Source organism: Paramormyrops kingsleyae, chromosome 22 (genome assembly GCF_048594095.1).
Source record: "Paramormyrops kingsleyae isolate MSU_618 chromosome 22, PKINGS_0.4, whole genome shotgun sequence".
NCBI classification, from domain to species: domain Eukaryota; kingdom Metazoa; phylum Chordata; class Actinopteri; order Osteoglossiformes; family Mormyridae; genus Paramormyrops; species Paramormyrops kingsleyae.
The window spans coordinates 1,034,727-1,057,227 of record NC_132818.1 but is presented as its reverse complement, the minus strand read 5'-3'; positions in this window follow the sequence as shown (position 1 = coordinate 1,057,227).

The window sequence follows — 22,501 nt, the reverse complement described above, 5'->3', positions numbered from 1 at the left end:
CTGCTGAAATGAAAAGCATCTACAAAACACATGAGCTGTGGCCTCTGAACTGGCCCTTTCAGTGAGCTGGATCTGACTTGCACTTCCGTTTCTGTAGCGATTAGAGGAAGCTCTACCTGCACGAAACTAAGAGCACAAACCAAGTCAATTAAGTCAATAAAAAACAATGAGTCTGTAACACAATAAATGGCAAATAATGTGAAATTTGATAGTCCCATCATCTCGCTAATACCCCTAAGGATGCAGACTTGTACGAAAAAGGAAAGTCTAGTCAGAATGCATAAACTAGCAGCAGAGATCACCACGATGTTCAGAGGGTCTCTCAGACACCCAAATGATAAAATCCAATCCATTATCTTGAAATATTTTACGCCTGCAACAAAAAAAAACACTCCTATAAAAGTGGGAGGAGCCGCCAGGCGTCTGACATGTGCTCATTGCCAACGGTTACATGTATTTCTAAAGTATTACAAAATGGCTTAATGAGTGACTTGGGAGCACAGGTGTAAATTATGGGTTATATCCCAATAATCAGTACCAGCCAATACACCCCCCCCCCCCCAAATAATAATATTGTAAACTACTCCAATGTCTTACTCCCTTGCCTGGGAGTCTGGGCAGTGGCTCTCACAGGGAGGGCTGGTCTGCAGTAGTGATTAGTCCAACACAAGAAGAAAGGAAGTAAATGTGTTATGGATCTGGGTCAGCTGAGAGTAACATTATCACTGTTGGGCCCTTGAGCAAGACCTTTAACTCCAACAGCTTCAGAGATGCTGACCGACCCTGCCCCATGACCCCCACCTCTAACCCCCCCCCCCCCCCACACACACGTGTATTCTTTTTATTTCCTAAACAAAAGTGTTTGCTAAATAGATAAATGCAAATGTAAATGGTGAAACCTATTACACATTATACAAAAGCAGAGGATGGGCACATTATGCGGAAACTATTTCTACCTTTAATATCCTCACAGCTACATAAAAGAATAAGAAGCATTTGCTGTATTCACTTGAAGGATCCATGCATATTTATTATACTGAAAGCATCTGACCACACAGACGTATTGCCTAGCGTGCAGCCCGTAACACGACACTGCCAGAGTTGTGTATTTTCTTAAAGATGAAGTTCACTTTAGGGTCATGTTCTTCCCAAAGTTTTCCCAAATAAGTTTCAGGCTGCTTACTTCAAAAACAACCCCACTCTACTCAGAATGGCCCGTATTAAATATCAATACCCGGCATGACAGATTCGTGCTCGTAAAGCAATTTTCCTGTCCCAGGTGCCCAGTGAAAGCAGATATGTGTGACGGCCCCTCGACGGGACTCGTGAGAAGATGAGCTGCAGGTCGGGCCCTGTGCCCCCGAAACGCCACTCCTGGCCTTCCAAACTCAGCCACGGGTCCTAATTCAATATTCCAGCTGGGGCTGGCGGTCAGCCTGATGCGCCAGAACCAATTTCACTCCCCGTGCCTGGATCAACGGGCAACATAATGATCCATCTCCGTGCGCTTTGTTCCGCCATGATAAATCAAGACATCTGAATGCCCAAGTCATGCCTTGTGCTACTCCAGGAAATGATCGCATAAATCCTGCATGCAACTTGTGCTAATAATGTTAATTGAGCCACAGAAATGATCGTCACTGCACAGACTGCTACAAAGACAAGTCTGGCTGGGAATTCATTCCACGGAGATTGTGTCCAGATGACGTGTATATTTCAAACCTCGTGGAGGATGCTCTATCTTAAAGCTGCCTTTTATACTTGTTCATGTGATCACAAGCTCCTGATGCAAAAACAGCTTGCGTTTCTCGCTTGTAATACTGTTCTGCCGCTCGGGTTGGGACGTTTGAGCCTCAGCTGTAAAACCCCCACTGGAGAACAGCTACTGGATGTCTGGCACACTTCAGACCTCAAGAGATTCGCAGTCTGGCATTGTGCATGTGTGGTCAGGAGCCTTTGAACTCAACAAAAGCAGACCTGGATTGTAGCTAGAGAGAATAGTCCGTCCTTTCTCACTGACAGCAAAGACACTAAAGTCTGACCCAGTGTTGGCGTGAGCTGTGTCCCTCCAATAACCTGGGATCACCCATTAAAGGCTGAAAACGTGCTAACGTGTTGCCCCTGGCTACAGTGGCCAATACCTCTTCCAATTGTTTTTAAATAGCCTGTTTGGGCAACAAAGAGACCATCGGAAATTTCTCTGACAATTTTTTTATTTTTTTGGGCGGGGGGGGGGGGCTATGAAAGGGGAAGAGAGCGTGGAGGGAGCGTGGCCTGGTGTAGCTTGCTTTTATAGCTACATGCTATATAGCCCATTTGCAGGAAACAGGACACTGCACTGAGGTGAGAGAATGACTCTGAGTGTGAAGCTAATTGGGGCTAGCTGTTTTTTTTCTCTGAAGGGTTTCTCTGCACCAAGACACATTCACTGCACATCCTGAACTTCAGAAATAAAGGGTTCTGATTCTGACTGACCCATAGCTCAGATTCAGAGGAATCTACAGGATGGTTGTGGTGCCTGATCGCTCACCTGCTCAGGTATTAGTTGTGTGTGTGTGGTGCCTTTGCAGTGTTTAGCGCTGCTCATGACAGCTAGCTGTTAGCTATCACCTTAGGAGCTAACAGAAAAAGCTTATTGCACAGAATAAGAACATAAGAACATAAGAACATAAGAAATTTACAAACGAGAGGAGGCCATTCGGCCCATCAAGCTCGTTTGGGGAGAACTTAGCTAATAGCTCAGAGTTGTTAAAATCTTATCTAGCTCTGATTTAAAGGAACCCATGGTTTTAGCTTCCACTACAATAGCAGGAAGACTATTCCATACTCTGACTACACGCTGTGTAAAGAAGTGCTTCCTCAAATTTGTTTTAAAATGTTCTCCCACTAATTTCCACTTATGGCCACGAGTTCTAGTATTTAGACTAATATTGAAATAGTCATTTGGCTAAATGACATAGAGACACGTACCCAGGAAATTAACATCTAATAAGTCGTCAGAACCCAGAGTTAATTCAGAATGCCGTGCAGTTTCCTCCTGCTTCATCATGGGGGGGGGGGGCATCTGGGAGGAGCCTCTGAGAGAAAATGACCCTGGCAGATGGCAAAGGGGAGTCCTGGGGATTGCGGCAACATGACACCCTGAGACCCAGACACCTGACCGCACATCACCCAGCTTTTCCTAGCATTGTAACCACGGACAATCTTATCTCATCTCCCCAATCAATTATGCCGCTCAGTAATGAGTGACTGCGGTGCTACAGATTGTGGAGGTCAAATCTCTGTAGGGAGGTATAAAAGAGTGTTATGTCAATAAAAAAGCCCGCAACTTGATATTAGCCAATCACACTGCACCATACAGAAGCTGTTTTCTGAAAGTAAACCCATAGATCAATGACAGTCTGTTCCAATAAAATAAATAAATCTTTAAAAGTTTAAAATTTGTTCTTATAACTTTTTGGATTAAGCCATTATCCTGTTAGATATAATAGCAACATATATTTATTAGATTATTAATATTACTTTTTAAGAAGCCTGGGGTTAATATAGCATATTTACACCATCTTCATGGATTTGATCTAACTGTTATTATAAAAGCAATGAATTCCTACTCTGACCTGTTAATATTCATAATTATCCCTGCCAGCTTTAGATGCCGGATGAATTAATGTCACTGAAGCAATGCAAAAAAACTACACAGGCAGTGTGCACAAACTCCTCATTCGTCATTTATATATGGTTCCTTCATTTTATGCTTAAAATGTAAAATCCCCATTTTCCACAGCAGAATTGAGATCAGTTTCACTGAAAGGTTGCAAAATGTCTTTCTTAAATTGTCAATTTTTAAAAGTACACTGAGTTATTTGATTTTGAATAGAGTACAACTGCTTTTCAGAGTGACTGAAATTAAAAACCAATTTCTGCAGCCTCTTGCCAAATGACAATCCTGCAATGTCTGGGCCTAGAAAAAAGGAAACATGATTCTATGAATTCTTATCTCCTGGACAAAACCAAGATCACTATGATGCAAACAAAGGACTTTCTGGTTGTACACATTTCATAGTTTCTCCTCCTGCTCACAGATAATCACTGAAAATCTCACAGGTGGCTTCATCTTATCTTAATAGCCGCTCCAAATACCTCAGGACATACTGAGCCAGACCTTATCTGCTTCATCCTGACCTCCCACTGCATTGTCTTTGGCTACAATCAAGATTTCTCATGTGACTAACATATAACATACATAAATAGCTCTTTAAATACATAAAACTAATCATATGCTAATTTATGCGGCCCCCATTCTCAATTTTAAGAGAAATCATTCAAATACAGCAAGATTTTGACAAAAAGTGGACCACCAACACCCAGATCATTACAGCAGAATATATCTTTATCTGATACTGCTGAGGAAACTTGCCATCTTGAAGTAATACCAAAATTTGGTCATGACTTTTTATTTTGCATCTTCTGTCATTAGGGGTATCAAGAGTAATGACCACTTTTTTCCACCCCAGAAATTTGTTTTACATACTGATTATTTTACATTAAGGTATGAAAATAATACATTTTACAATATTACAATACAGTTATTTTCCAAAGAAGAGCAAAAAAGTTTTTAAAAAGACAATAAAATTGTAGTTATAAATTATTTCAAAGTTACTTGTTTCATGGTTTAATCTCAGAAATACAGGAGGTCCTACTTCCTCTATCTCTCTAGACCAGGTACCTCTGATACGGTTGGAGCTGGCTGACATTTTGCCACAGAGGTGAGTGCTGATTTTCCAGCACATTGACTGCCCAACATTCAGGACACACAAGGCCAAGGTAAACAACACCCTGGCTGGGATTTTTCTCAATCATATTGAAATTACTATGAGATATTTTAACATTTTATGTCATTACACTGCTCCTAGAATAAAAGATGTTATTTATGAAGATCATACACTATATTATATTGGGACACCTTCCTTTATACACACATGAACTTGATGACATCCCATTCTTAACACATAGGCTTTAATATGGAGTTGGCCCACCCTTTGCAGCTATAACAGCTTCAGCTCTTCTGGGAAAGCTGTCCACAAGGTTTAGGAGTGTGTTTATGGGAATTTTTGACCATTCTTCCAGGAGAAGAGGTCAGGCACTGATGTTGGACGAGAAGACCTGGCTTGCAGTCTCTGGTCTAATTCATCCCAAAGGTGTTCTGTCAGGTTGAGGTCAGGGCTCTGTGCAGGCCAGTCAAGTTCCTCCACACCAGACTCACTCATCCATGTCCTTGTGGATCTTCCTTTGTGCACTGGTGCCCAGTCATGTTGGAACAGGAAGGGGTCATCCCCAAACTGTTCCCATAAAGCTGGGAGCATGAAATTGTCCAAAATGGCTTTGAATGCTGCAGCATTAAGAGTTCCTTTCACTGGAACAAAGGGGCCAAGCCCAACCCCTGAAAAACAACCCCACACCATCATCCCCCCTCCACCAAACTTTATATTTGGTATAATGCAGTCAGACAAGTACTGGTCTCCTGGCAACCGCCAAACCCAGATTCGTCCAACAGATTGCCTGACAGAGAAGCATGATTCATCACACCAGAGAACACATCTCCAGTGGCCTGTACTACGAAGCGGGGTTACTGGCTCACCGGGGTAACTTCTCGGATTTAAGGTACCACAGTTTCAGTGGACTTTGTTCACTTACATTTTGCCGGGACTACCTTAAATCCGACAAGTTACCCCAGGCCTCTAGAGTCCAGGGGCAGTGTGCTTTACACCAATGCATCTGATGCTTAGCATTGCACTTGGTGACATAAGGCAGGGGTGTCAAACTGCAGTCCTGGAGGGCCACAGCCATTTGTAGCTTAGTTCCTTCCCTGTTCCACCACAAATGATTCAGCTCAACAGCTATGTGGTAATTAGCACAAGGAGTTGAATCAGGTGTGTTAAACAAGGTGAAACCCAAAAATGTGCAGGGCTCCGGCCCCCCTGGACTGGAGTCTGACACCTGTAATATAAGGCTTGGATGCAGCTGCTCGGCCATGGAAATCCATTCCATGAAGTTCTCTACGCACTGTTCTTGAGCTAATCTGAAGGCCACACAAAGTTTGGAGGTCTGTAGCTATCGACTTTGCAGACAGTTGGCGACTTCTGCACACTGTGAGCCTCAGCATGCGTTGTCCCCGCTCTGTGATTTTCCATGGCCTACCACTTCGTGGCTGAGCTGCTGTTGTTCCCAATTGCTTCCACTTTGTTATAATACCACTAATAGTTGACCGTGGAATATTTAGTAGCAAGGAAAATTCACAAATGGACTTATTGCACAGGTGGCATCAAATCATATGTGTACTCATTCCTATAAGATTTGGATGTTTGTAGAACCTAAATTAATTTATATTTATTTAGCAAACATTTTTATCCAAAACAATATACAATTGAGAAAGCAGGGTCAGTCAGTCCCTGTACACACTGGGGTTAGGGGGCCTGCTCAAGGGCTCAATGGTGAAATCATCCTGTCAACCAATGAATTTACATGGTGGCCAATCAGTGTCAGCACACTACAAATTCTTAAAACACTTTAATCATATAATACATGATCTGCATTTACAAATGTGTTGCAAATTAATAGATATATTGCAAATTCAGAAAACACAAATTCTTGAAAACACTTTAATTAAATGATAACACAATCTGCATTTACAAATTTGCGGCAAATTAATGAACGTTGCACATTCAGAAAACACTTTAGTCAAAATGTCAGTACCCACGTCACTTTTTCCAAATGCTGTAAACTGGCAGACAAGATACAAATCCTGGAAAAACATGCAAACACCAAAAAACACCAAGCATCCTAACCTGCAAGGTCACAGCCCCCCACCCCCACCCCCACCTTCTTCAGCACGGGGAAGCTTTACATCGGAGAAACAAAGCGTCATTTTCACTTCCTACAGATGTCTGTAAAAAAAAAGCTGCAATAATAAAGTATTATTTACACACTCAAATTGATACAGAATAGTACACCCATAGTGATTCCAGTTACCCTATAAACCAGGGGTGGCCAATCTTACCTTCAAAGGGTCGATGTGTATGTAGGTTTTTGGGGTAACCTATAGGTGAGCTGTTCAAACCCAGGTGTGAGGACTCTTCAGCCAATCAGTCCTCTAATTAGTAATCAGGGAATTGCAGCGAAAACCCACATACACATTACCCTTTCTGGGTAAGACTGCCCACCCCTGCTATAAATGGTCCTCTTTCTGTTTAAACCCATGAGTTTTTCTGTATCATATTTCCAGCTCTTCTGTTCACAATGATTAATATTTACACCTCACCCTTGCATTCAGTGGTGCATGGGGCAGTCTCAGGTCAAATATGAGTGTGACACTTCTTTGGCAAAGGAAATGTAATGTAGTATATTAAAGAAAACACATTGCAACCTCTTGATATGACTAGTGTGTTGATAGCATGCCAATTCCTGCTGAAGGTTGAGAGATTGGATGGTGAGTAAAAGAGAACGGGGCATATTTTATCTTGACTGTTATCTGCTCACACATATGAGCGGAACTCATTTTTTTTACATTTAACGGTATGGAGATTGACAACAGCTTAACTGATCTATAACAACATTCTCAGTCAGCTCCTTCCTTGATGTTTGGGGAGACTTAAATCTACAAGTAAGCGTATCTACAGAGCTCTGTTTATGATATAACACTGAAAATTTTACATGGTATTATATAAACATTTTACTAATTCGCTCCCACAATGTATTTAAAAATAAAAAAAGGAATTTTTATTGTTATTGTTAATGCAATATTGTATCAGCCAGAACATATTTTGTAAAATCATATTTGAGGATCTCTCCATAAGAGGTATGGGCAGTGGTAATGAGAAGGTAGTGCAAGTGACTAGGTTGTAAATCATAAATACACATTGATACCAGGTTGGAGAACCATTGACTGGGTTCCTCAAACTCTCCTCAGTCATACTGAATGTCAGCCCTAGGAGGCTGTGTATGTCTCTACAAGCTGCTCCTATAATCTCTTTCATACCTGTGGCGCCCAGTTACCCTTTGTTCCCCCATAGGCTCTGTCCTACTCCTATTTCCTACAAGCATATAATATACATCAAAGTCTGCCAGCAAAGTCGACCCCCAGGTCAAAGCAGGGCTGATTCCCTTACATTCCCCCAAACACAATTTATGTTATTTATAAATGCTAAGCATGTTTCTTCTCATAAGAACATAAGAACTATACAAATGAGAGGAGGCCATTCGGCCCATCGAGCTCGCTTGGGGAGAACTTAACTAATAGCTCAGAGTTGTTAAAATCTTATCTAGCTCTGATTTAAAGGAACCCAAGGATTCAGCTTGCACTACGTTATCAGGAAGACTATTCCATACTCTGACTACACGTTGTGAAAAGAAGTGCTTCCTTAAATCCAGTTTGAAATGTTCTCCCGCTAATTTCCACCTATGGCCACGAGTTCTTGTATTTGAACTAATGCTGAAGTAACTATTCGGTTGAACAGCATCCAAACCTGTTAGAATCTTATAGACCTGGATCATGTCCCCCCTCAGTCTCCTTTGCTTGAGGCTGAACAGATTTAGCTCAACTAACCTTTCCTTGTATGACATTCCTCTAAGACCAGGAATAATTTTTGTGGCCCTACGCTGCACCTTTTCTAAGGCCGCAATGTCCTTTTTAAGATATGGTGACCAAACATGCACACAATATTAGGTCTCACCAAGGAATTGTATAGTCTTAGCATTACCTCCCTTGACTTAAACTCCACACACCTGGAGATATACCCCAACATCCTAACATCCTATTGGCCTTTGTTATTGCTTCCCCACACTGGCGAGAATGAGACATGGAAGCATCAACATACACACCAAGGTCTTTCTCATAATCGGCTACCTTTCAGTAGGTCCCATAAAATACCTGTACTCCCTTCATGGAGTACCTTACATTTGTCTATGTTAAATTTCATTTGCCACCTACTTCCTAGGTAATAGGATTGCAGCATATCCCCCAATGCTAAAGGTGTGACGTCTCCTGTGTACAATGCTGTGTTTGCAGGGACAGGGTATGTAAAACGTACAGGCTTTAATATCAAGGGCTGCTAAAACTGTGTTTCTTCACAATACCTCTCTTGTGTGTCTTTTTTCACTTGATTTAAATCCAGGGCTTCATTTTCTATGTTACCCTGGCAATTCTTAATGGGATGCTTTGGGATCTTACAGAAAAACACATCAGAGAATTAAAATAGGGGTCTGCCAATTTCTGAAACTGAACAGTGAATCTGATGGGATATAAGAATGATTTCCAATTCCTCATGTCTCACCCATGACATTTCTATCCATCCATCCATCCATCCATTGACCAACCACTGATCCCAAGCAGCAGTAGGCTGCTTAATGCTCCATTAATGATATCCCAAGAGAACATGCTAATCCACACAAACAGAGTTGAGAAGGGGTTCTAATGGTGTGTTCCATGTGAATTCAGGAGTCAGAATTTCCGAATTCCTAGTCTGAAGTTTCAACTGGAATGCCCCGTGAACCCAGGAAGTCGGAGGAACCTCTACAACCCCAACCACAGCGGGCAGTTGTGGCCTAATGATTAGGGAAGAGAACTTGTAGTCAAAAGATAGCTGGTTTGAATCCCTGACCAGCAAAATACCACTGAGGTACTGTGAGCAAGGTACCGCCCCCTAGCACTATTCCCCGGTATTGGCAAGTGGCTTTTGGACTTGTACTGGAATGCGGTTAACTTGGGTGTGATGTCATTCCCAACTCCAACTTCCTAGGTAATAGGATTGCAGCATATCCCCCAGTGCTAAAGGTGTGAGGTAACAGTGTCACCCATTAAGCCACCATCCACCTACACATAGCAGTTGATATTTAATTTTAAATGGATTTACTACAGGATGCAGAAGTTGCCTGGGGCAGACTGACCATCCATCTTATGGTAGAAGATCGAAGATTCTTTTTTTCTCTTTTATTCAGTAAATTTGAACAGGAGCACATTATGGTGCAGTGATTCCTTTAGTATTTAGAGCTTTGATAAAGGTTTGAAACAACATAAGCAGGAACAGCCACCCAAGCAGCACACACCCATATAAGGAAGATCCCAGTTACAGTATGTTAATGTTCAGCGTATCTGACAGGAAATTAGCTCTTGCATACATGCATCCTGTCATGACAGCGGCACTGCTGTTAACCTAAGGCCCAAGCTACTACTCCACACAAGCAATAAAGTAAATTATCTGGAAAAACAGCTGCCAAATGATAATAAAATTTCACCGCTTCCTCCTTATGCCTGGGCCGATTATCAGTCGAGACACTCAGATGGACAGTGATATGCAGAGAACCAGCAGACTGTGGCCTCTATACAGGGACGGATTATGGGTTGTGTGGGCCCCTGGGCAAAATGTTCGCGAGGGCCCCCCCCCCCCCCCCACCACCAGCACCACCACCACAACCACCACAATTCAAGGGTCCTTGGCAGCCAAACGCCCTCCCTCCATGTTTCCATCAGAGGCCCTATAGGGTCAGGGGCCCTTGTAGGCAGAGGATGTAGGCCCTCTAAAATAGACAAATGAAAATACATTGTTGATAAGCATTGCAAATTGTTTTGGGCTAGGGGCCCCACAGGCCCCCTGCACCCCAAGGGCCCCTGGGCAGCGGCCCCGCTGGCCCGGTCCGTAATCCGTCCCTGCCTCTATAGACCAAAGCTTCTGCCAGAAGTGTACTGGGCAGGGGAGCTAAATTAGAGCTCCAGACTTTTCTTCATTACTTGGAGGATGTTCCTTTGAACTAGGTTGGGAATATAGGTATGTCCAATTATTCAATTTTCCCTACTTTTTGGCTTAAATACAGCCCTGCCCCCACCCTCTCAAATGACATGCAGTCGATCTGTAAGAGCAGACGTACCCTTGAATTTTTTTTATTATTATTTTTACCGTCAGTAGCGTCACTTCAATTATTTATGTTAAATAGTTGATTGGTTTAATCAGATTACATGATAATAAGAATACATTCATGAATTGGAGTAAAACTGGGTGCCGACCAGTGTCATGGATACGGGCAGCTCGGGTACAAGAATGTGGCATAGTGCACACTGAAAAAGGGTGGACGACCCACTAGCGGCTCCAGGAACAGAAAGGGGTTTATTAAATAAAACAGAAAACACTACAAACACAACAAAACCAGAAGGACCACGAGGGTCAAAAAACTAAAGGGGATAAATAAAGACTAAATAACAAAAACTGGGCAGGTAAGCAAAATACACACATCACACAAACTTCTCTATACAAATCAACCACAATCAATACAAACCAAATCAACAACATCACCAGATACAAGAACTAGAAAAACTCAAATGAAACACTAGGGAGCAAAATACAAAGACAGAGGAAGTGGGATTCAAACACAGGACAGAAGGATACACAGACAACCACATGCTCAACACATTGAGCCACATGACCAGACAGGCAACAGGGGAGAACAAAGACTAACATGAAGGACGGGATGACCAGCAACGCCTGCTGGCTAAACGGGGAAGGGAACACAGACGGACCACAACACGGGCTGACTCTGACAGACCAGTAGATTGGGAATCATTGGCTTAGAATTAACTTTGTGATAAGACTTCCATTTGGCCCGGAACTGATATATTTTGTTCTTTGCAGATGGTACCTGAAATATTACACACCTGGTAAAGGGGATCCCTAAGTTCCATGCATCTACTGTGGGGAAGCACTAGTAGACTATTGTGCATATGCAGTATGCACACATTTAAATTTGTATAACCTCAGTAATGACTTGGTTCCTCTGGACTGGCTGCCTTTTGTGGGAGGAGCCATGTTTTCATAGCCTGGTGCCTGGGGCCACCAGTGCTTCCCCATGGAGATGCCATGTGAGAATCAGGGGAATCTCAACATGACCACGCGTCATTTCAAATCTAGGACACAAAAGGAGCTTAAATTCGCCCTAACAAACACAGACTGCATGACAGCTATGTCAATGTGTATGTAACTGTTGGCTGGAGAATGCAAGATCTGTGGCCTAACATTTAGGGAAGTGCATTTGTGATTGACAGATTGTTGGTTCGAATCCTCAACCAGTAAGATACCACCCCCAGGACTGCTCCCCGGGTGGTGAATTAACTGCCCACTGGAATGTCGCATATGGATTAAATGCAGAGGACGCATTTCGCTGTGGTGTGTCGCTACTCAATGTAGGAATAAAGAGCCTTGGAAGCTAAGTATTTAGTCCACAGTTTGCAATCATGTTTTTGTTGTAATTGCCAGAACTGTTAGAGAAACTTTTTTAAGCCTTGGAACGCCCATAGCAACAGTAATGACTGCAACCAAACCATAATCAAAACAAACATGAGTAGCATAAACCAAAATCCGAGTCACAGAAACCCCGGCCTCTGTCCTCTTAGCAATCAATAAGGAGCGTCCTGTTCAAGTTATGGCTCAAAAAGCACAAAATTACTGCATGGAGAGTACAACATAAAGGCACAGAGGTGAACTTAGTATGACTCTTCCAACCAGCCACAATCACCCCTAACATACAGTACATCCCTTCCCCCTGCCCAAAAAGAGATTGGAGACCTAGAAACTGACAGGCCTAAGACCTGATCCCTTTTTGGCATAATCCACCACCGTAGTGCCTATTTGCCCCATTCCCTCCATCACCTTTCAAACTGAGCATCACATGGGTTTCTTTCACCAGCCTAATGACAGGAATCCTTACAGTGACCTGGAGAGAATCAGTTTGACTCTGTTTTAGGCAAATAGAGTTACAAACAGCCAGAGTTATTCAGCTAATTGTCAATCTCCTCCTCAGTCATCCTCAGTCCAGGCTGTTTGTAACACATAGAGCTCTCCGAAGTATAAGAGCCGGAAGATGGGGCAATCAAACCCTGACCCACCTAAGCTATTCCTCTCAGGCAGACGTACAGTATGCTGCTGAAAGCCACTGCAAAACGAATCAGCAGTTGTTTGAAATATTAATTTGCAGCTTCATGTGAAGCAATGCACAAACTTATTGATTTTTTTGCTGAACATATTCGATTTCCGTAAAGAAACAACTCTGTAATGTAGGCGGTGACTGTTAAATTAGACTTCGGTGACCATTGAGACACGAGATGTCAGCCATTGTGAGAAACTTTGAACGAGTGGTTTTTGTTAAGGGGAGCAACATGTCTGTTAAGATCGCCCAGCGGGCAGGAAGGCAGCAAAGCCGTGAAGTCGGTAATAGGGTTTTAATGGGACAAACAGGGTTGACAGCAAAGAACATCAATGACCGATCTGGGGAAAACAAACTCAGACGCGGACTAAATACATAAGACAAGCAGAAAACAACAGGCAACAGGTGATCACAATCGGGGTAACACGCGTAGGTAATGAGGGGGCGTGGCACACACGAGGATCGTACGAGCCGGGCGTGACAACTTCAGCTACTGAGATAATAATAATGGGCCGGGAACTTTAGGGCAGGTACTGAGGGAAAGTCCTGTTCAAAACAAAGACTGTCTCTGCTTTTAACTGCAGTTTGCTGGGAGGATGCAGCCTGGCGCCTCTTTCATGCTAAATGGTGTTAGGTCCAGTGGGGTTAAACACCCCTCGTCTGTATGCTGCCGGAGAAGCACGCTTGGACTCTGACCTGTTGACAGCCCCTCCTAAAAATAACAACCCCCCAGAGAGGAAAACAAGAGCCAGGGATTATATATTGATGGAGGAATTTGCCGCTCTTGCCAGGACAGTGCCTCACAGATAAATCTTTCTCCTTTTTACCTTTAGTTTGGCCCTGGCCATAGAATAGTAAGAACAATACAAAGGAAAAAAGATTCTCAAAAACACAGGGACTATTGTTGTTAAGTCATTCTTCCAGGATGCCCTTTTTGGCTTCTCTGTACGAAAGGAACTTAAATCACTGGAAAACACAAAATGTATTTAGTCACATATTTACAGTTAATTTCAAATGTAAAACGTCTTTATTAAAATTGTAGCTGTATATTAGTTTAAATACTGGTTTCAGTTCCTAATTAATACCTATAAATTGTCTCAATGCTTAAATTAAGAGATTTCAGAAAACTTTCCTTCTGTTTTTTTAACAAAAAGATGTAAAAAAAAAAAATGCTTCTTACCAAAGTAAGAAAAAGATTCGTAATTCCTGTGCACCAAATTCATGACACCAATCTATCCATTTTCCATAACCTCTGGATGACTTGCTGCAGTAGCCCCTTGCAGGGCTCACACTCACACTTTATGGGCGATTTAGAGGTACTAGTTGAACTAACTGTGTTGGACTGTGGGAGGAACCCAGAGGATCAAAAGAAACATTCAAACATTTGCGAATATACAGGGTGAGTTTCCACTGTACTAGGTACCGTACCTTTGATACTGCAAAAAAGTACCAAAAGTACCGTACTTGCTGCATTGGTTTCTCCACTGGTGTAAAAACTGGTACCAACATGAATGCCATCATCACAAGGCAGGGTTGGGTATTTTTTTACTGAATTTGTGCACTTGAATGGGTATAGTATACAGGGCTGGGTGATACGCGATATTAATACCAACATCCCATGTTATGCACAGGCAGTTGTCACATTGCAAGGACCGCGATAGTCTGCTGGGTTACAACATAAGAACATAAGAATTATACAAACGAGAGGAGGCCATTCGGCCCATCGAGCTCGCTTGGGGAGAACTTAACTAATAGCTCAGAGTTGTTAAAATCTTATCTAGCTCTGATTTAAAGGAACCCAAGGATTCAGCTTGCACTACGTTATCAGGAAGACTATTCCATATACTCTGACTACACGCTGTGTAAAGAAGTGCTTCCTTAAATCCAGTTTGAAATGTTCTCCCGCTAATTTCCACCTATGGCCACGAGTTCTTGTATTTGAACTAATGCTGAAGTAACTATTCGGTTGAACAGCATCCAAACCTGTTAGAATCTTATAGACCTGGATCATGTCCCCCCTCAGTCTCCTTTGCTTGAGGCTGAACAGATTTAGCTCAAATAACCTTTCCTCGTATGACATTCCTCTAAGACCAGGAATCATTCTTGTGGCCCTACGCTGCACCTTTTCTAAGGCCGCTATGTCCTTTTTAAGATATGGTGACCAAACCTGTACACAATATTCTAGGTGAGGTCTCACCAAGGAATTGTATAATCTTAGCATTACCTCCCTTGACTTAAACTCCACACACCTGGAGATATACCCCAACATCCTATTGGCCTTTTTTATTGCTTCCCCGCACTGGCGAGAATGAGACATGGAAGCATCAACATACACACCAATGTCTTTCTCATAATCAGCTACCTTTATTTCAGTAGGTCCCATAAAATACCTGTACTTTATATTTCTGCTCCCTACATGGAGTACCTTACATTTGTCTATGTTAAATTTCATCTGCCAGGTGTCAGCCCAGTCACTAATTAAATTAAGATCCCGCTGTAGCTGCTGAGCCGCTAGTTCAGTATCTGCTACACCACCCACCTTGGTGTCATCTGCAAATTTCACCAGTTTACTGTATATATTGGTGTCTATATAATTTATGTAAATTAGGAACAAAAGTGGTCCTAAAATTGAACCCTGCGGTACCCCACTATGAACGCAGGCCCACTGTAACATTGAGCCTCTTATAACTACTCGCTGCTTCCTATCCGTTAACCAGTTATCAATCCAGGTCGCTACAGTTCCTAAAATACCTGTCGCTTTGAGTTTAAGTGTTTGAGATCAGGCCTCTTCATACTCTCTGGAGGAGCAACGTCAATGACCAGACTGGGGCTGATGAGACAAACAGGTACTTAAATACAAAGACTAACGAGGGGTAACAAGCAACAGGTGTGGCTGACTAGGGCCACGTTCGAGAGGAAACAGAAGGTTTAGGCGAACATGATAAGCAGGATGTAACAGGTCTCTTCATTTATCCACGCATCCATTATTATTACTTAATCGTTTAAAAGTTTAAAATAGTTAACTTAATTGTTAAAGGTTTTCTTACTTTGTTCATTGTTGATTTTTAGGATGATGGATGTATTTTCTGTTTGCGAGGCAGGCTATTTGCATAACCAATCGACAATAAACATTTGCAATTCCTGCCCCAAGTATTGAAAAAGTACTCCAGCTGGTTTGGTACTTTTCATACTGGTACCAAAAATCAGTGGAAATGGGAAAGCACAGATTTTTAGTACCAAACTACAACTAACATCTAGAAACCTTTGAGGAAAAAAGCTAACCATTTATAGAGATACCCAACAGCAGCCAAATCACATTTCTCTCTAGGTTTTAGGCATGTTTGGCTAATGTGAGGAGGGCTGGTCATTCCCAGCAGAAAACTTGGACCCATCACAAAAATCACATCCCTCATATTTCAAGCATCCCTCTGTGACATGATTCAGTCTGTTTGATTTGTAGTTAGCAAGTGGAAAATTTTACTCATTCGGTGACATCCAAAGCTTGCAGATGCTGTTACGGACCCTTTTAAGGCACTTCCATCCACAACAAATGCTGATAACTGCAAATGATATGGAGTGATTAGCTTGGCCTCTTCAGCCTGGTGGCTCCGCTATGAGTTTCGTTCCTAGAGGCAAGTTACCCTGTTCTCTGTACACATCCATTTTGCTCGTCCTTGCCTGACAACCTCTCTTTCCCTGGAGGCTCCTCCCATTCTGTGAATCTACATCTCAGTAGAGCTCATTCGTGTTATTTTTACACTAACACATCCCCTTCAGTCCTTTAGAACAACCTGCATGTGAAGCTTACGTTTGCCCTATTCAGAGACAGGTCCCTTACAAATGTTCATAAAGACTGAGAACATTCAGCACTATGACTAAAAGCACAAACTATGTCCTCAGAGTTGTTCATTTCCCCATCCTACCACCCACTATCTGTCTGAGAGTATGACAGAACCTCAGAGGGCAGCTATTTGCAAACTTCCTGCAATGTTACTGTAAATTGTGTCATAAACAAAGCTCACCAAGTCCTTATATTTTAGAGAGGGTTCTGCTAGAAAATTTTCCACTATATTTATAACATTAATTCAGGTTTTCCTTGCGTAAAAGTTAATCACCTTTCCAGGGTTATGGGAAAAGGTTGTGTGATGTTTTCAGGTTTCTTTGCGATAGAGTCAATTCATTATCCTCCAAACCCAACAAATCTCCCCGTTTTTTGTTAGTGTTTTCACTTAGATTAGGTTTGCTATGGCTCTGGCCCAACTGACACAAACATCCAGCGGCGTTGTCCAGTCTGTTTCTCTCAGTCAAAGGAGAGATGTTATCACTGGGGTCCCAAACAATGCAGAAGCGAATGACACCTTGGCTCAGAGGAACCAGAGTTCATGGCCCATGAGGACAGGGAACAATTACTGCAACCTCCCTGCCAGTTTCCAGCCGGGGTGGGAAGCGCCCAGCCCCTAGGCATTGGGTGGGGGACCGGGGATCGCCTGACGGAGGGGGTTCGACCTTCTCCTACCTCTTCAGTGGTCCTGCCATCCTCACCCTCTTACAAATGACCATAGCCTTTGGAATAAGTCAAAGTGGCAGCAGAAGGTGTCTCCTTGTAATCACATTACAAGAGCTGGAGGCATTCCATTCATTCTCTGTCACCCAACACGGGCAAGGTTGGGGGGGGGGGGGGGTGCTCTTTCAAACAGAAATAATCACATCCTAAAATTACTGATCGTTAATGGGAGATTAATTCCAAAAAGTCAATCACATTCATGAAAAAAAGTTATACTAGAATTATTGTTTCTGATCCTAAAAAAGACTCATTAAAAAAGGTTTTCATTGCAAATCTTAAATTTTGATTGAAACGACTCTATGTTTTTGGTCAGACAATAAAATGATCCCAGGTTGCATCTATTCCCTAATTGTCATGGCTCTTTTTTTGGCTGCTCCTCAACTGTTGTAAGCAAGATGCCGCAGTGTTCTTCATAGCGGTTACAGCTCTAGACCACCCAGGAACCGGAACCGTTATAGATACTGTCCATAAGTCTGGTTCTGCAGTCTCAGAGCAAGATATTTTGAAGCCATCAACATCGTAATGTAATCTATCCTTTTTAACATCAAACTCATACAATGGAGTTTAAAATCCCTGTAATCCTGACCAGGATAAACGGTTAGAAAATTAAAGGACTAATAAAGTCCCTTCAAATTCTATTGACACATTTTTCAATTGTTTTAGCGTTTAACTGCTGTAATGTAGTGCAGCTGTTAAGAGAAAAAAACAAAGGTTTGTCTGCACAGTCTGTTAATTCATCTGGCAGAAGTTTGTTCTAATTTTGCCAAAAGGTTCTTTTGTTTTTTTGAGCTAAAGACTTGAGACCCAAGGGCCCCCAAGGGGTGATTCTTGTAAACCACGAGGGTTTAGAATAGCCACATCTCTACCAAGAAACAAAACATCCCGCGGAAGCTCATGTGTGTGTCTTAATACCACTGACTGTAATGCTGTGCACCAACACAAATATATACAAGTGTTTCCTTTTAAATTTCACGACAGAAAGCAGATGATTTCACATGTGACACAAACAAAATGAGTGTATACATACAATGGTTGTCTTAAAGGGGTAATGGTTTATGTTGATGAAGCTTTTTGTGAAGTGTATACAATTAAGTAATTAAATTGGAAATTAACAAAGAAGAAGTTAAAATAACATAACAGTGAAAAATCAGTGGTTCCATACGCCAAAGACATAATTTGTATAAAGGCAGTCTTACTGTTTTTTTTAAGTAGTGATTCTCAGATAGTAAATCATATCAAGACTAAACAACTCCATGCAGTTCAAATCCACATAATAAACACCAAACAATAATTTCCCTTCAACAGCTGTGAACCACATCAGCAAGATCAGCTTTTTTCAAATCATCCAAACAGATTAAGGAGGCTCTTCCATTCAGGCCAGGACAGAAAACTTACAATAAATAATAACCATGAAGAGTTCCAGAAGATGTGTCCATTTTTCATAGCTAGCTGTGGTGGAAAACATCAACAGACTGACAATTAGTGTTTGCACCTAAAGTGAACCTTCCTGTCATCTTCTGAAAACTCGCCAGTCACCATCCACAGCATTTTATCATTAATTAACCAGAGTGGTATCTTAAAAAATACATTAAGATTCAGGGAAAGAGATCTTTCCACGTGGGTGTGGACTTGGTGCACAGAGTTCAACAGTATCTCGATCAGGGGACTTCCAGCAGATATGAAGTTGAGTAGCAGACACGGGTGGTGGTGGGGTGGTGGGTGAGTGTGGAAGGTGGCCACACATTTACCCCCCCCCCCCCCCCAACCCCATCTAGCCAAAGCGCTAACCTGAAAAACAGCCTCTTCCCACGGCCAGACAGACAGGTGGCTGTATGGATTTTTGTCTTTCCCACCAGCTCTGGCTCCACTGGGACACTCGTTAGCAGAAAAGTGATCCACCCCCGGCTGGGACATTCACACACGGATGCTGTTGCCCTGTTTAATAGACCTAGCCTGGAAGAAAAGCAGCTGAGATTAACGTGAATAGCAGTGTTTCCTACATTTACAATCAAAGCTATGAATAATTAAGGAATTCACCTTCAGGAATGGTGAACCTGAGTTTATGTGTCATACCGCTTATGCCACCAAGAAACATTTCTTCAGGGGGTCTACGATTACCCATCAACCATATATAACAGCTCACAATGCCAGCCATTGGGTTACTTATAGTTCTATTAACTTTGGTAATCCCTTGTTTTCATTTGTGCCACAAGTAAAATTGTGAAAGAAATCCTAAATCAGAGCCCGAGTTGGGTCATGCTTGGAATACATTCAGGGCCACAACGTAAGTGTGAAGCAAGCTGGGGACTTTGCACAGTCTTCTGAAGACAATGGCATGTTTATAATTTGAAAAGGATCCTATCAAAAGCATAAAAATATCAGTGAGGGACCTTGACCATTTATGGAGAGAAATATTATTATGTCATTCCTTATTAGAAGCTTTTATCCAAAACTACACATTTCTCATGTCTAGATAAACACTGATGGAAATGGGGAACATGACACAACTAGAAACGGTTCTGTAAGCAAAGCATAACAACATCAATATTTATATCAGCAAAAACACAAAGAAACACCCTCAGGCATTAGGGGTCATTATGAAGCTTCGGTTTTGCATGGAAAAACTGGTTAAAGAAATTTGCAACTTGGAGGTGTGTGGATGATTAACCAGCAGAAAGTGATGATTAATCTGATCTGCATAGTAACACGCTTCAACAAACCTGCACAAACAGGAAAAGAGGAGCAATACACAGGAATTCACATTGAAAATCGATACACAATACACAGGAATTCATGTCAATAATCATCAAATAAAGAGCCACATAGCTACTAATCTTATAGCTGAAGTTAAAGCTTGTCTTACATCACATGGGTGTCCACTGGGGGGATGGGGAGGTTGTTTGGACTTGCCAGACCGAGGAGGACATAATTTTTCAAAGCTCAGAGCTCGACAGAGGAGTTTTATGCAGGCCTTTATTGTGATAATGTCCCTATTGAGATGGGGGTCTGATCTGGTCCGGAATCCCCCCTGCACGAGATTCTAAAGAGTGATGTAATGGCATGTTTTCACAGTCCATGTGGGGATTTGTGAGATAACAGGTCTGGTAGGGCTAGCAGATGTGTGCGTGGCTGCCCATATCACCGTTTTCATCCCCAATGAAAACGTTTTGTTGAAAGGGTCAGTCCAGCACTGCGAGACACTCCCTTTGATCTAACATCTCTTGTTTCATGCAAATCCAGAAACCTCATAACCCCCCCCACACACACACCCGCAAGTGCCTCACAAGAAAAATCCAGCAAGCGTTAAATTCAATTATCAGGCCAACATGGGGGCAAAAAATAAAACAAAAAACACATAATTTAGCTTCGCAGGCCAGTCTGAATTATGATGGGATGGAAATTTTCTCAGACTGAACAGTGCCCCCCCCCCCTTGTTTTAAAGGAAGTACCCAACCACATCCTTCCTCTGTGAGGTGGTGGCGGTTCTTCCCATGAAAAAAAGCCCGTTCCTTCTGTTAACTTTTATACGTTTATGAAACATCCGTCTCCATTTCAAGACAAATCATCAGAAGAGTAGAAACAAGATTGTCACTTCTCAAACAGAACACGGTGGTTCGCTAAGGATGGAAGAGTACTGTCAAACAAGTCAGACAAACGTTATTTACAAATCATACAGCTAAATAAAAGACTGTGCTTCGTCTTGTTTAATTACATCATGTCAGTGCACAAACACTGGCATATGAACACACTAGAACATCTGAAATATGCTCTGTGTCTTTAAATTGAACTAATCTTTACCAGTCACAAAAGTTTTGGTAATGACATTTGTATTAATATTTCTCACACAAAGGTATGTTGCTACAAAGGCAGTATATTTGGATGCATTTGTTCTTATTGTGATAAATGACGTACTACCTTCATAAACTGTATCATTATCACTCACGCCAATTTTTCCTTTTGGATTTGTCCAGCTCTGAACAGATATCTTGAACTCGGATTGCTGTCCAAAGTTTAAGACGTGTGAAAAAGGGGGCCAGATGTTTTTATTCTTTGCCTATGATCTATGTTTAAAGGAGATTGTAATACACCCCATGCATCACACTGGAGTGCAGGGCCGCTTGGAGTCTGACGGCTTCCCCGCGTGGAGCGAGCCCTGTCACTCTGACGCTGCTCTTTGAGAAACCACCAACGTGTAATCCATTCAAGCCCCTTTGTCCATTTTAATGGTATGGAAACGTCACTAGGTGTTAGCTTTTAGAGGACCTTTGTTCTCCGCTTTACAGCTCCCATCTCCCCTTTGGATTTCTTGGACGACTTAACAAGCTTAATACAAACTTACTGAGACAGAGGGCTAGTGCCCAAGTTCTATTCTTCACAGTTTACAGGAGGATTAGGAGATATTATTTATCCAATTCCCATGCTAATTTGCTACAGGCGAAAAATAATATGCTTTACTTCACTTCAAAGCAAATATCTTTATTTTTTTAATTTGTTATTATATTATTCTAGGCATATTCCTGTGGGAGAACAAGTAATTGTAGGGAAACAGCCACCACCACATTAATCTGAGGGTTAAGACATGAATAAATTATAATTGGCTTCATTTTGAAATACATCTGGAGTTTAATCACAGTGTTTCTGCATTAGTCAGACTCTTTCTCCTAACCCAAGCTTTTTCAGCACCCCCTCCCTAGTGTGTGAAGAGTGAGTCTGACCTTAATCGGCACACACATCCTCTAACCCCAATTAATCGATTAATCGATTAAAGTTCTGGTCAACCGCCTCTTAAATGCATTTGAAAAAATCCAGGCCCGTAAAAGCAGTCCATTGTTGGGAGGATTCCAAAATAAATCTAATCCCTGTGCCCATTCAGTGATATGACCCAAGTTAGGTTTCCAAGTGCTATATTAAGATTTATAACCACAAATTATATGTACCACCAGTTAGAGTAAAGGTTAAGGAGATGGCATT